Raw genomic sequence first — 13,558 nt, 5'->3', positions numbered from 1 at the left:
CCTGGCACCCTGTTCCCTTCCTCTCAGCCTGCAGACTTCCTTCAGGTCTCTGTAGCTCAGCTGCCCCTTTCCCTAGCAGGCCTTCCCTGCTGTCCCTCCCCTGCCTAGGTTAGCCGCTGCTCCCTGTACCCTCTCAGTACTCTGAGCTGATTGCCATTTACTGTGAGCTCTTGGGGCCAGGGACTTGCCTTCCTCATTACTGTACTCCCAGGGCCTAGCGCAGGGCTGCCACCTCAGAGTTCCTTAGTGACTATCTGGTAAATGAATGGACAATTAGGATCAAAAGCAGCAAACTCTTCTCGGGCTGTTTCCTGGTATTCATTCTAGAGACTCTGAAACTCTGGGGGTTCCACTTGCTTAAGGTAAAGGGCAGAACCAGGATTTGAACCCAGAGACTATGGCCCCAGAGCCCACTCTTAACAACTATGCTTTAAGCCCCAGATGCCTCAATTTGTTCATGAACCAAATACGTACTGAGAGCCTACTATGTGTCAGGCACTGTTCTATAGTAATAACGAAAACGGACACAGCCCCGATTCTCACGTATCTTACATTCAAGTTGGTGGTGAGGGAGAGACAGAAATAAATAAGAATATAATTTGCCTATTTGTGATAAGAGGGAGGGAATATACAGGACAATGGGAGGAACAGGTTGGAAGGTGGGGGAAGATCAGGAGTTCAGTTCTGGACACACTTAGTTTGAAATACCTAAGAGACATCCAAGTGAAGATAGAGAGTAGGAGTTGGATAAATGTCTAGAGCCCAGGGTATAAGCCTAGGCTAGATAATACAAATTTGGAAATCAGCAGCATAGATGGTATTTAAAACCATAGGACTGGGACTTCCCTGGTGGTCCAGTGGCTAAGACTCTGCACTGCCAATGCAGGGGGGCCCAGGTTCAATCCCTGGTCAGGGAACTAGATCCCACCTGCTGCAACTTATTATCCCATGTGCTGCAACTAAGACCCGCCACAGCCAAATAAGTAAATAAATAAATAATTTAAAAAATAAATAAATGAAAATAAAACCATAGGACTGGCTGAGATTGCTAGGGATGTGATAGAGTATAGAGAAGAGGTCCAAGTTGGCCATTGGGTGTGGTAATATAAATGTCATTGGTGATCTTGGCAGGCAGTGTCTGTAGACAGAGGTGGAGCACGCATCTGCACGAGGAGGGTTTAAAGAGAAAAGGCGGAGAGGAGTCAGAGACAGCAACAAAGACGGCCCTTTTGGAGCATGTCGTTATAAAGGCTGAGCAGGGAAATGGGGGACTCTGGAAGGAATTATCGGTAGGTTTAAGGCGGGATGAATTGCAGCCTGGAAATATGCTGATGCAGGGAAGACTGATGCAGGAGAGGGACGTGAGACAAGTATGGGTCCCAGGTCCTCCTTTTCATACTTCTACCCCTCCTCATTCTCCAGCTTTGTTTCCCTGGGTTTTCTCCTGCTTTCTTCTCCTTGCCCCACTCTCTCTTCTTGTCATGAGCCACCATAGTCAACCTTATCTCTGCGAGCATGCAGTGCGGCAATTTGCTCTTTCTGGAAAGGTAGCCAGGTTTTATCTTGACCTTTCAGCATACAAAGCAGTGCTCCATCAGGCCGCTAAAACAGGATCTTTTCTGTCCCACATGAGGATGACCACCAGAGGCCCCAGGAGCCTCTCCTTCTGCCTGTTGTCATATACCACCAGTATGGTTTGCCTTTTCTTTGGTGTGTATCTTGTGAACCTAGCTGAACTGTAAGGACCTTAAGGACAGGGACTCCACATGATGCTTCTTTGGGTCCCTCATGATACCTAATTGGGTGTCGTGCAGAGTATTCATTTACTCAACATGTATTGAGTACCTGCCGTGTGCTGGGATCTGTGCTAGGTGATCCAGATCAACAGTCCCCATCCTCAAAGAGCTCGTGGACCAGACAGGAGGCAGACGCGTAATCAAATAATAGCAAATAAAATGTTGAGTTCTATACTAGGGAAATGTAGGGTGCAGTGGAGGCTTAGAGAAGGAAGAGGTTAACTACATGGGGGATGGACAGGGAAGACTTCAGGGGGTCTTCCCTGGGGGTGGCAATGAGAAAGCACTTGAAGGATGGCCAGGAGTTTCCTGATCGACTGGAGGAGAGAGGGCATCAGGCAGAGTGAGAGTGCAAAGTCAAAGAGGTGTAAAACAGCACGGCATGTTTGGAAAAGGACAGGTCTTTTGATATGATGGTACGGTGGGGAGGGGCACGGCAGGAACAGTGGTGGGAAAGGATCCTGGAGAGACAGAAAAGAATTGGATTGTGGAGGGCCTTGTGTGCCAGGCTAAGGAACTTGGCCTTAATCCCATAAAAGGGAAGGATGGGATCAGACTTTTAGAGAGAACCCTGTGGTGACCGTGGAGTAGAGATTGACTTGCTTTTGGTAGTCATGGTATTAGAAACAGTTTACTTATATTTAATTAGATGCCGATATTTAAAAATCAGGAGGTTTCACAAGAAATCCTAAATTCCAGCTTCTCTAGCCACACATTGTTCTATGATAGCCATCAGCCAAAGCTAGGTGGGAGCCTTCTGTTATGGATTGAACTGTGCCCCCCCGAAGATGTTGAAGTCCTACCTGTAACCTTGAAAGTGACCTTATTTGTAAATTTGGTCTGTGCAGATAGATGATCAAGTGAAGATGAGGTCACCAGGATAGGCCTTAATCCAGTATAACTGGTGTCCTTACATAAAGGGGAAATTTGGACACAGACAGATGCATGTAGAGGGAGACAATGTGAGGACATGGGGAGAATGCCATCTATAAGTCAAGGAACAGCTGGGACTACCAGAAGCTAGAGGAGAGCACAGCACATTCTCCCTCCCAGCCCTCAGGAAGAACCTGCTGTCATCTTGATTTTGGACTTCTGGCCCCCAGAACCGTGAGATGATAAATTTCTGTTGTTTAAGCCACCCAGTTTGTGGCACTTTGTTAAGGCAGCCCCAGGAAAGTAATGCTCTCGCTTAGACCGGGGCCCGCACTCTCCAGTGATTTGAGTTGGTAAATGCCTATGCTGGGAATGGATTTGAGGAAGGGGACGGACTGAAGACCATTTAGTAGGTGGTCTGTGGTGATCCAGTAAAGCGGTGGGGAACGGGGAGCGGTCTGTGAGAGCACCGCAGTGCTAGTGCTTACTGATGGATGTAGGGCTTAGCAATAAGCCCAGAAGGTCTGTAAACCAGCTCTGAGTTCCAGAGCCGCATCATCTGCTTTTCTTTCCCTCATGTATTTTCTCTTCCACGGCATCCCACCCTTCTCCACCTGACGCCTCAGCCACCTCCACCTTCCGGGCTTGAATTCTACTCAGTGTATAACTTTCACCCTGCCTCGGAATGGGTGTGATTTCAGCAGCCTTGGTTTCAACTTCCTGTGACAGCTGTAACCTCAGTTCTCACTGAATTACTAAGACTGCTGATAAATGCCAACTGCTTGGAAGATTTTATAAGTAACTAGGAACACGTTTTGTGCCAGGCCATGGGAAAATGGGCTATGGAATGGCCCAGAAGTTTAATGAATTAAAAGTAACGAGTCAGGAATTCCTTGACAGTCCAGTGGTTAGGACTAGGGGCTTCCACTGCGGGAGGCCCTGATTCCACCCCTGGTCAGAGAACTAAGATCCCACAAGCTGCACAGAGCGGCCAAAAAAAAAAGTAACTCCCTGCTGTTTTTTAGGCCCATATGTGTCCATTCAAGAAAAGGACTAGATCTAAGATGAAAATCATCCTCCCAGCCCCATGTGGGAAGAACGGTTCATTTCCCTGTTCAAAGACCCAACAGCCCAGCAGAGGGTGAGTGCTTCTACCTCACCATCCCCATGCCATCGCCATCTTTCGTGCTCATATTTTGATTATTTGGAAAAGGTTGATTGGAAGGAACAATAGAAAGCAACCTGCCCACCCCTCCACCCCCCCACCCCCCACCAAGCCTCCCCACTAAAAGAAATGTCACTGGCTAAGGAAACAAGATGCTACCTGTGAGGCAGTATCCTGAATAGGATCCTGGAACACAGAAAGGACCCCAGTGGAAAAATGGGGAATCCAGTTAAAGCTGGCCATTTGGTTAATAGTGTTGTACCAGTGTTAATGTTTTAGTTTGGATAAATGGACCATGATTATGTAAGATGTTAACATAGCAGGGAGCTGGCTGAAGGGTCTATGGGAACTCTGTGTACTACCTTTGCAACTCTCTGGAAATCTAAAATGATTTCAAAATTAAAAGTTTAAAAACAAGTTAAATATATATATATTTAAATGTCTCTGCAATAATACTGGTCCAGAATATACCCTTAGTTATGCTGTCTGACCCTCAGCCCTAAGTGTTGTTTAATGGCCAAAAAGACATCAGCCAGATGATTTGACATTTGCCGACTGTCTATTCATGGCACTGTAAAGATACCAAGACAAAGCCATATAGAACCCTGCCCTGAAGGAGTTTACTCTCTAGCGAGGGGGACAAACATATGTATAAATAGCTACAATACCAGGAGAGTGTGTGGGGATTGGAGAGTTTGATCAAGACCTTGAAGGTGGAGAGAATTTCAATAGAGACAAAAGTCAAGGACTCTAGGCTGGGGGTTGGTGTCAGCAAAACATATAGGTGTGTGACTTTCCAGGGAGATGGGAAGAGTCCAATAAAGTTGAAACCTGGTGGGGTGGGGGGAAGTGGGGACAGAGGTCTTAGAGATGTAGAAGGACCTAAGCTCAGTGAGGAGGACAAAACTCCTTTCTATTTTTAATATATAATTGTTTTATCATTAATAAAAGGAATATATGTTCACTTCAAGAATGTTGGAAAATCCAGACTAGTACAAAGAAGAAAACTAGGGGCTTCCCTGGTGGCGCAGTGGTTGAGAATCTGCCTGCCAATGCAGGGGACACGGGTTCGAGCCCTGGTCTGGGAAGATCCCACATGCCGCGGAGCAACTAGGCCCGTGAGCCACAATTGCTGAGCCTGCGCGTCTGGAGCCTGTGCTCCGCAACAAGAGATGCCGTGAGAGTGAGAGGCCCGCGCACCGCGATGAAGAGTGGCCCCCACTTGCCGCAACTAGAGAAAGCCCTCGCACAGAAACGAAGACCCAACACAGCCATAAATAAATAAATAAATAAAATTAATAATAATAATAATAAAAAATTAAAAAAAAATAAAATAAAATAAAAAAAAAAAAAAAAAAAAGAAGAAAACTAAACTCAACTGTTGTTTTGCCCTCCCAGAACACATATTTTGGTGCATTTCCTTCATTATATTTTGTTCCTTGTAGTTGAGCTCATATTGTACACACAGTTGGGTAGCCTTTGTTCATTTGTTTCACTTAGCTTAATATCACGAGCCTTTCCCAATCTCATTTAAAAAGAATCTTAAAGCACGAAGGGAGGTCACTTTCCTCTTAATGCAAGAATCCCTCTTCACCATCTTGGTGGCTGGCTGACAGATCTTTGTCTGGACACCTCTCCTAGCCAGAATCTCATTCATTCTTTAAGACATCCATTCTATTGTTAGCTAAGTCCAGTGACCACAGAGTTCTTCCATGCATCTTAATTGTGCTTCCCTACAACTATCCCTTTTTGAGATGACAGATCTTCAGATGCATCAAGAATCAAAGAATTTCAGGGTTTAGCTGATCTTGAGGTAAGTTGCAATTACCTCACGGAGGGTCTCAAATGCCATGCCAAGGACCCTTGGACTATAATCCAAGGGAGTCATCAATTTTTTCTTTAGGTTTCAGGAATTTTAATTTTTCTCATATAATGTGCCCCAAAGTTTAATTCATCAAATGTTTTCAAGCAGAAAAGTCGTGTGATCAGAGCTTTGCTTGATGATAGCTGTCACTTATTGAAGGTGTATTAGGCATCAGACATAATGCTAGGTACTTTACACATATTATTTCATTTAGTCCTGACAACAACCCTATGAAGTAGGGGAATTCTCCCCATTTCACAGATGTTGAAACGCAGGCCCCAAAAGAGGAGGTCACATGCCCAAACTCACACAAGTAGTAACTGAACAGTACCTACAGCATCATTTAAAGCACAGATTCAAATTCCTGCTTGTGTGACCTTGGACAAATGTCTAAAGTTCTCTGGGCTTTCCTCCCCCCATTCGTAAAATAATAGGGTTAGGCTGATAAAACAGTTTACAGTGAGAGCTAAAAACACAGACTTGGAACCTGACTGCAAAACGTCTGTGCTTCTCTGTGTGTAGACTAGTTGGTTAAGTGACAATCTCTTTGCAGGCCTGCTGCTAACATTTGCCAGACCCAAGTCAGGAGTATAAAAGGGAAGCCCACATACCTTACGTCTAAGAATTTAAGAGTTATAAATCAAGCTAACAAACCATTTTCTAAAAATATATGCTTTATCCTTGTACTTTGACAAATATACCTCCAAAGTAACTTAGGAAGCCAGGTTTTTTGTTTTTTTTTTTAAAGAATTATTTATTTATTTATTTTTGGCTGTGTTGGGTCTTCGTTTCTGTGCGAGGGCTTTCTCTAGTTGTGGCAAGCGGGAGCCACTCTTCATCGCGGTGCGTGGGCCTCTCACTATCGCGGCCTCTCTTGTTGCGGAGCACAGGCTCCAGACGCGCAGGCTCAGTAATTGTGGCTCACGGGCCCAGCTGCTCCGCGGCATGTGGGATCTTCCCAGACCAGGGTTCGAACCCGTGTCCCCTGCACTGGCAGGCAGATTCTCAACCACTGCGCCACCAGGGAAGCCCGGAAGCCAGGTTTTGAGTTGAGAATTCTTGGGTTCCTTGGAGTTCCAGGTCAGACTGTGGCCGAGCTAGATCCCTTCTTTTCCTATTTCTGGCTCCTGTGTGCACCCCCTACCCCCCAGCCCCCATATGCAGGTTTTATCCACACCCCTTACGGGCAGCCAGCCCTGGCTACAGGGGTGTACTCATTGGCAGGGAAGTTTGCCCTTGGAGGGTAGACCCAGGGAAGGGGCTGGTGCAGTTGCTGAAAGTGGACTCTGGCCATTTGGACAGGGAATTCTGGAGTCCCGGTTCCCAGAGTGTGGTCTAGAAGGGTGCCCAGGCTCAGGGTGGGCACAGCTCCTTGGCCCCAGGGGACTCCTTGCCTATGAAAATGGGCACAGCTGGAGGAGGGTCAGAGTGAAGCCCTTTAAAGTGCAGGGCCTAGGACAAGGACCCTGTTGACAAGTCTAGGAAGATACTGTCTCTTCGTGCCTCAGTTTCCTTTAGAGTGACCAACGCATCAGGGTTTGCCTTGGGCTTTCACGGTTGTAGCACTGAAAGTCCTGAATCCCAGGAAAAACCCTTAGTCCCAGGTAAACTGGGACAGTTGGCCACCCTCACTTCGTCATCTTTACAATTAGGTTAATAAATCTCATAAGATTGTTCTGGGGATTAACATGAGTTAACAAACATGGAGTGTTTAGACCAGTGCCTGCCATGTGGTAAGCAGTCTATAAGTATGTTGGCTGTTATCATTTTTTTTCAAATTTCTTTATTGTAGTAAAATATATATAACATAAAATGTACCATCATAACCATTTTAAAGTATACAGTTCAATGATATTAAGTACATTCATAATGTTATGCAACCATCACCACCATCCATCTCCATAACTCCTTTCATCTTATAAAACTGAAACTCTATCCCCACTAAACAATAGCTCCCTATTCCCCCTCCCCCCACCAGCCCCTGGCAACCACACTTCTACTTTCTAGCTCTAAGATTTTGCCTACTCTAAGTATTTCATAAAAGTGGAATTAGGGACTTCCCTGGCAGTCCAGTGGTTAAGACTCCGCACTTCCACTGCAGGGGGCACGGGTTCGATCCCTGGTCGGGGAACTAAGATCCCGCCGCCGCAAAATGTGGCCCCCCAAAAAAAAAGAAGAAAAAGAAAGTGGAATCAAACAGTATTTGTCCTTTTTTGACTGGCTTATTTCACTTAGCATAATATCCTCAAGGTTCATCCATGTTGTAGCATATGTTAAAATTTCCTTCCTTTTAAGGCTGAATTATGTTCCATTGTATGTCTACACCACATTTTGTTTATCTGTTCATCTGTCAATGGATATTTGAATTGCTTCCATGTTTTAGCTACTGTGAATAATGCTGCTATGAACATGGATGTACAAATATCTCTTCAAGACCCTGCTTTCAATTATTTGGTGTGTATACCCAGAACTGAACTTGCTGGATCATATGATAGTTCTATTTGCAATATTATGATGAACCTCCATACTGTTTTCCACAGTGACTGTACCATCTTACATTCTCACCAACAGTGCACACGTTTCCAATTTCTCCACATCCTCATCAACACTTGTTATTTTCTGTTTTTTTGATAGTAGCCATCCTAATGGGTATGAGGTGATGTCTCATTGTGGGTTTGATTTGCATTTACCTCATGATTAGTGATGTTGCTTATTTGCCATTTGTACAGCTTTTTTGGAGGAATGTCTATTCAAGTACTTTGCCCATTTTCTTTTTATTTCTTTTTTAAAAAAACTTTTCATTGAGGTATAATTGACATATAACATTATGTTAATTTCAGGTATACAACATCATGATTCAATATTTGTAGTAGCAAAATTGTTACCATAGTAACATCTAATTAACATCTGTCACCATACATGTTATAAAAATTTTTCTTCTTGTGATGAGGACTTTTTAAGATATACTTTCTTAGCAACTTTCAAATATGCAATGCAGTATTATTAACTATAGGCACCATGCTGTACATTACATCCCCATGACTTATTTATTTCATAACTGGAAGTTTATACCTTTTGACCTCCTTCACCCATTTCACCCTCTACTCTGGCAATCACCAAGCTTTTCTCTGTATCTGTGAGCTTGTTTTTGGTTTTGTTTTGTTTTGTTTTAGACTCTACATATAAGTGAGATCATACAGAATTTGTCTTTCTTTGTCTGACTTATTTCACTTAGCATAATGCCCTCAAGGTCCATCCCTTGGCCCATTTCAAATCAGGTTGTTTTGTTTTGAGTTATAGGATATTAATCCCTTATAAGATATATAATTTGCAAATATTTTCTCACTTTCTGTGGGTTGCCTTTTTACTCTGTTGATATTGTCTTTTGATGCACAAAATTTTTAATTTTCCTGAAGTCCAATTTTTCTTTTGTTGCCTGGTGTCACACTAAGAAATCATTGCCAAATCCAACATCATGAAGCTTTTGCCCTATGTTTTCTTCTAAGAGTTTTATAGTTTTAGGTCTTATAATTAGATCTTTGATCCATTTTGAGTTAATTTTTGTATATGGTGTGAGGTAAGAGTCCAACTTCATTTCTTTGCATGTGGCTATCCAGTTGTCCCAGCACTACTTATTGAAAAGACTATCCTTTCCCCCATTGAATGGGTCTTAGCACCCTTGTCAAAAATCATTCAACTGTATATGCAAGAGTTTATTTCTAGGCTCTCTATTCTATTCCATTAGTCTATGTATCTGTCTTTATGCCAGTACCACACTGTTTTGACTCCTGTAACTTTGTAGCAAGTTTCTAAATCAAGAAGTGTGAGTCCTCCAACTTTGTTCTTGTAGCTACTATCATTTTAAAGGTTCCATTCTATTAGAAAATGCTAAGTTTCTATAAGTGGAAGCTTGGGTGAGAAAGAGGGAAGAGTTGAGTTTGACTGAAGTTTTAGACCTGGAGGGCAAGAGTCTAGCAAAGCCTCTAGCAGAATGGGGAAGTGAGATATGGTTGGTGGGAAGATGTTAGTTCAATGTGGGTCATACAGAATTTGAGGACCTTATGGGCATCCATGAGGAGATGTCCTTTAGGCAGCTGGAAATGTTTTTTAAAGTTCAGGGGAGAGATGGAAGCTCAAAAAGGCAAATAGGAAGTCATCCCCATAAAAGGAATTGTTGGAGGAAGGCATGGAGGTAGACAAGAGGGATGAAGGTTAGAACATAGAGTGAGAAGATGGCAGGGGCAGTGACATCTAGGCCCTGTTCCACTCACACATTTAATATGTGTGCATTTTACCATATTTTGTTGACTCACATGTGCCATTTATTTTTAAGATAGCATTATTTTATACGCCACTAAGAAAATATGCTGTCAGCAATTATGACATGGTACTTATGGACTATGAGCACACTGATTTCAAAGATACACAAATGTGGGGGAAAATACATCTTAGAATGGATTAAATAAAATATATGCCAGCCACTGTGTCAGGCATCATGGGGAGGGGAGTGGGATACAGCTATGAAGAAGACCCTGCCTTCAGTAATCTTCCAATCTCATGGTGACACCTGCAGATACTTCTACCACAAGACTGATTGAGACAGTGATACAGTGCAGGCACCAGAGCTGTTCTGAGATCAGCTGCTGCTTTTCAAGTATTGAGAGGAGTTATTAATATAGACAGAACTGACAGCCATGTCTTTCTAGGGATTTCTAGTCCTCCCCCTCCTTTTCCCTAATGCCTGAAATTTCTAGGGACAAAGCCTTTCCATCCATTTTTTAATGAACTGAGATAATGAATTAAAACACCATTGTTTTGTGGTGGGTGTTGCATTGGTACAACTCCTATGAAAGGCAATTTGGAACTATCCAAATTACAAATGTGTTTGCCCTTTGACCTAGCAATACCACACTTTCAGATATACTTACCCACATGGAAAATGCCATATATACTAGCTTGTTCATTACAGCATTGTTTGAAATAGCAAATAATTGGGAATAACCTAAGAGCCATGGATGGGGCACTGGTTAACTAGATTATGGGACATTCATACATTAGATCCCAGATCCAGGAAATGCTTGATGTATGAACAGGGAAAAGATCACTGATATGTACTGTTAACTGAAAAAATGCTAAGTGCAGAACAGTTACAGCAGACTACCATTTTATTACGAAGTGGGGAATAAGAATACATAGCTAAAAATTTGCTTATGTACGCATGGAGAAACCCTAGGATACATAGGAAACTGATAACAATGGTTAAGGTGGGGGAGCGGTAAGTAGAGAATTTGGCAGATGGAGATAGAGAAGGGAGGAGGACTTTCTGTACTTTATTTCTAAACTACGTGAATGTGTTGATCTATTCAAAATGTTAAATTAATTGAATTTTTAAAAATACCCCATGGGAAGAGTTAAGCCAGTGACAATGATTCCCACCAAAAGGAGAAAGTCTACTAGTCATCATTCATTCATTTATTCAGTAACCTATAGTAATCAAGAAACTTCTCTAGCAATAATGGTTAACAAGTCTCAGCACTGAGATGTGCCAGGCATTGTGCTAAGCACTTTCACATACATTATCTCATTTAATCCTCACCACCCCTATCTGGTGGAGGTGTCCAGCACCAGAAGAGGAAGCTGAGGAGGAGAGAGGTGGTTCTCACCTAAAGTCAGCTGCAAACATCCAGGCCCCACCATCCGGGGCCAGGCTCAGTTCTGGGCAGGCACTAAGGATACCGAGACAAGGACACGACCCCTGCCCTCTTGGACTTAGTTGTCTAGTGAGGGAGACAGACAAGTAAAATAGCAGATTCACAGACAGGTTTTGAACAGGAAAAGGAGTGTTAGAGCACGATGCCTAAGGATTAGGGGACAAAGGGAACAGCGAGGCTGGGGACAAGCAGAAAACCTCTCCCATGACACCCTTTTGCCAAGGACAGGCCCTGTAAGCAGCAGTGGAACCTGGAGGCGCCTCTGTGGCAGACAACCCTGCAGCCTCAGAACCAACAATGAACAAAGGCTGCCGGTGCTCTGTAAGAACAGAGCAGATCTGACAACAGCCCAGCTTGTTTGATCAGTGTAGACATCCCTTCTGCACTTTGAAGCCTGAAGTGCTTTCCTTTAGCTGTCTACACAGATCAAATAAGCTGGATGGCTGCCATATCTCGACTTCACTTTGTGTTAATCCATAGTCGCAGCCAGCTCCACAGCAATTCGACCAAACCATCTGAGCAGAGGCAAAAATAATTCTCATGGGCAAAGACAGACAATTCCAAGATATGAACATTAACTCCTTGCTGCCACTTCAGGAGGGAGTGGATTTTGAAGTTAGTTTTAGGAAGCTTCCAAGAAGGGAGCTTCTGCCCCTCTCCAAAGTGAAGTGGCAAAGCTGTTTCCTCTCCTTACCGTCTGAAGCCCTCCCTATTCCAAGGCTCATACATGAACACTCATAAGAGTTGACAATTGGGACTTCCCTGGTGGTCCAGTGGTTAAGACTCCGAGCTTCCACTGCAGGGGGCACGGGTGTGATCCCTGGTGGGGGAACTAAGATCCCGCATGCAATGCAATGTGGCCAAAAAAAAAAAAAAAAAGAGTTGACAATAAATAGCTCTTAGAAAAGCAGCCCCACCCTAAAGAATAGTATCATCCCACCCGACACATTTTTATTCACAGGATCATTCTGGGGGAAACCTTACTCCAGCCCCCTCAAGTCCTCAAGCAGCAGTAGGGATCTCAGGAAATCCTTGTCAGAGAGACTGGCAGGGCCAGGCTTCTATCAACAAACCCAGGAGCCAAGTGGCATCGTTAAAAAAAGATTAAAAATCTACATGAGTTCTAACATCTTCATTCCTAGCTGTGGTTTCCATGGAAATAGACATCTGCTCCAGGGAGAAAGAAAAGGTGGGGGGAAGCGGTATAAGTGCTTTAAAATAATCAGTGTTTTGAAAGATTTATTTTTTTTGCTGTCAAAACATTAATAGTCAGAAATGTGAGATTTTTGTGGCAATTTCTTGTATTAAAAAAAAAATGTATCAAATGGGTGGGACCTTCCTCTGCAAACCTCCAGATCAAGTACAAAGACTTCAAGATAAAGGCTGGTTCAGGGGATAACAGACCTCTTGGCCTTGGGTTTCTTGCTCGTGTGTGTTGCCTGCCAGTCTGTCACTTTTCAGCGAGCTCTTATCCCCACTCCTCTTCCTAACGATTTCTGAGATTTTGCTGAGAAAATCTGAAAGATGGAAACACCTGGCTGTTTGGTGGTTAAGTTTGGTCTGAGAGGGAGAAGGCTCTCAGGGCTCAGAATCTGAATTATTCCTGGTCCTGCTCACATGCTAAGGGAAAACCACTTAGACTGGGGGCGGGGGAGAGGCCGACCCCACACAAGGACGATTGTTGGAGAAAATGCTGCAACAAGCATATTTCAGGCATCAGTGCATTGCTAATTGTTTGCTTTGTGTGGTGTGTCTGCTGCCTGTATGATCCAGTTTTCCTTGTCTCAGGCACCTCTGAACTGTATTTAACTCCAGCATATCCCTAGTGACTAGCTGGACATGGGGAGTCTTTAAATTAGGACTCCTGTTTCAGCAAACTGGGTCATGTTTGTTTCTTGGTTTGGGGAGGCGGAGCAATAAAATGAAGGTGTCCTTTTGCCTAGTCGGGACCTCAAAGCAGGTGCTTTGGTGGAATGACCACCACCAAGGACAGAGCCTTGGTCGGGGGAATGGGAGAAGGGGCTTGGGAACCATGTTCATTTTATTTATTTTTCCTCTGGCTTTTCTGTGGTAAGAATGAGGCTAGTCGTTCTAAGATAGCCAGGGTCAGACCAATTTCCTTTGTGTGTATCTGCTGTGCTTCTGATCT

General features: G+C 43.8%; 1 non-coding gene across 1 annotated transcript; it reads left to right on the top strand.

Annotated features, from left to right (window-relative positions):
* The first annotated feature begins 843 nt into the window (after positions 1–843).
* Positions 844–917, top strand: TRNAG-GCC. The gene has a single exon. It is a non-coding gene; the product is annotated as a tRNA-Gly (tRNA).
* Positions 918–13,558: the final 12,641 nt, after the last annotated feature.

This window comes from Balaenoptera musculus, chromosome 1, assembly GCF_009873245.2.
Source record: "Balaenoptera musculus isolate JJ_BM4_2016_0621 chromosome 1, mBalMus1.pri.v3, whole genome shotgun sequence".
Taxonomy (NCBI): Eukaryota; Metazoa; Chordata; class Mammalia; order Artiodactyla; family Balaenopteridae; genus Balaenoptera; species Balaenoptera musculus.
The sequence above is the reverse complement of the archived record's forward strand: the minus strand, read 5'-3'. Positions and strand labels throughout refer to the sequence as shown.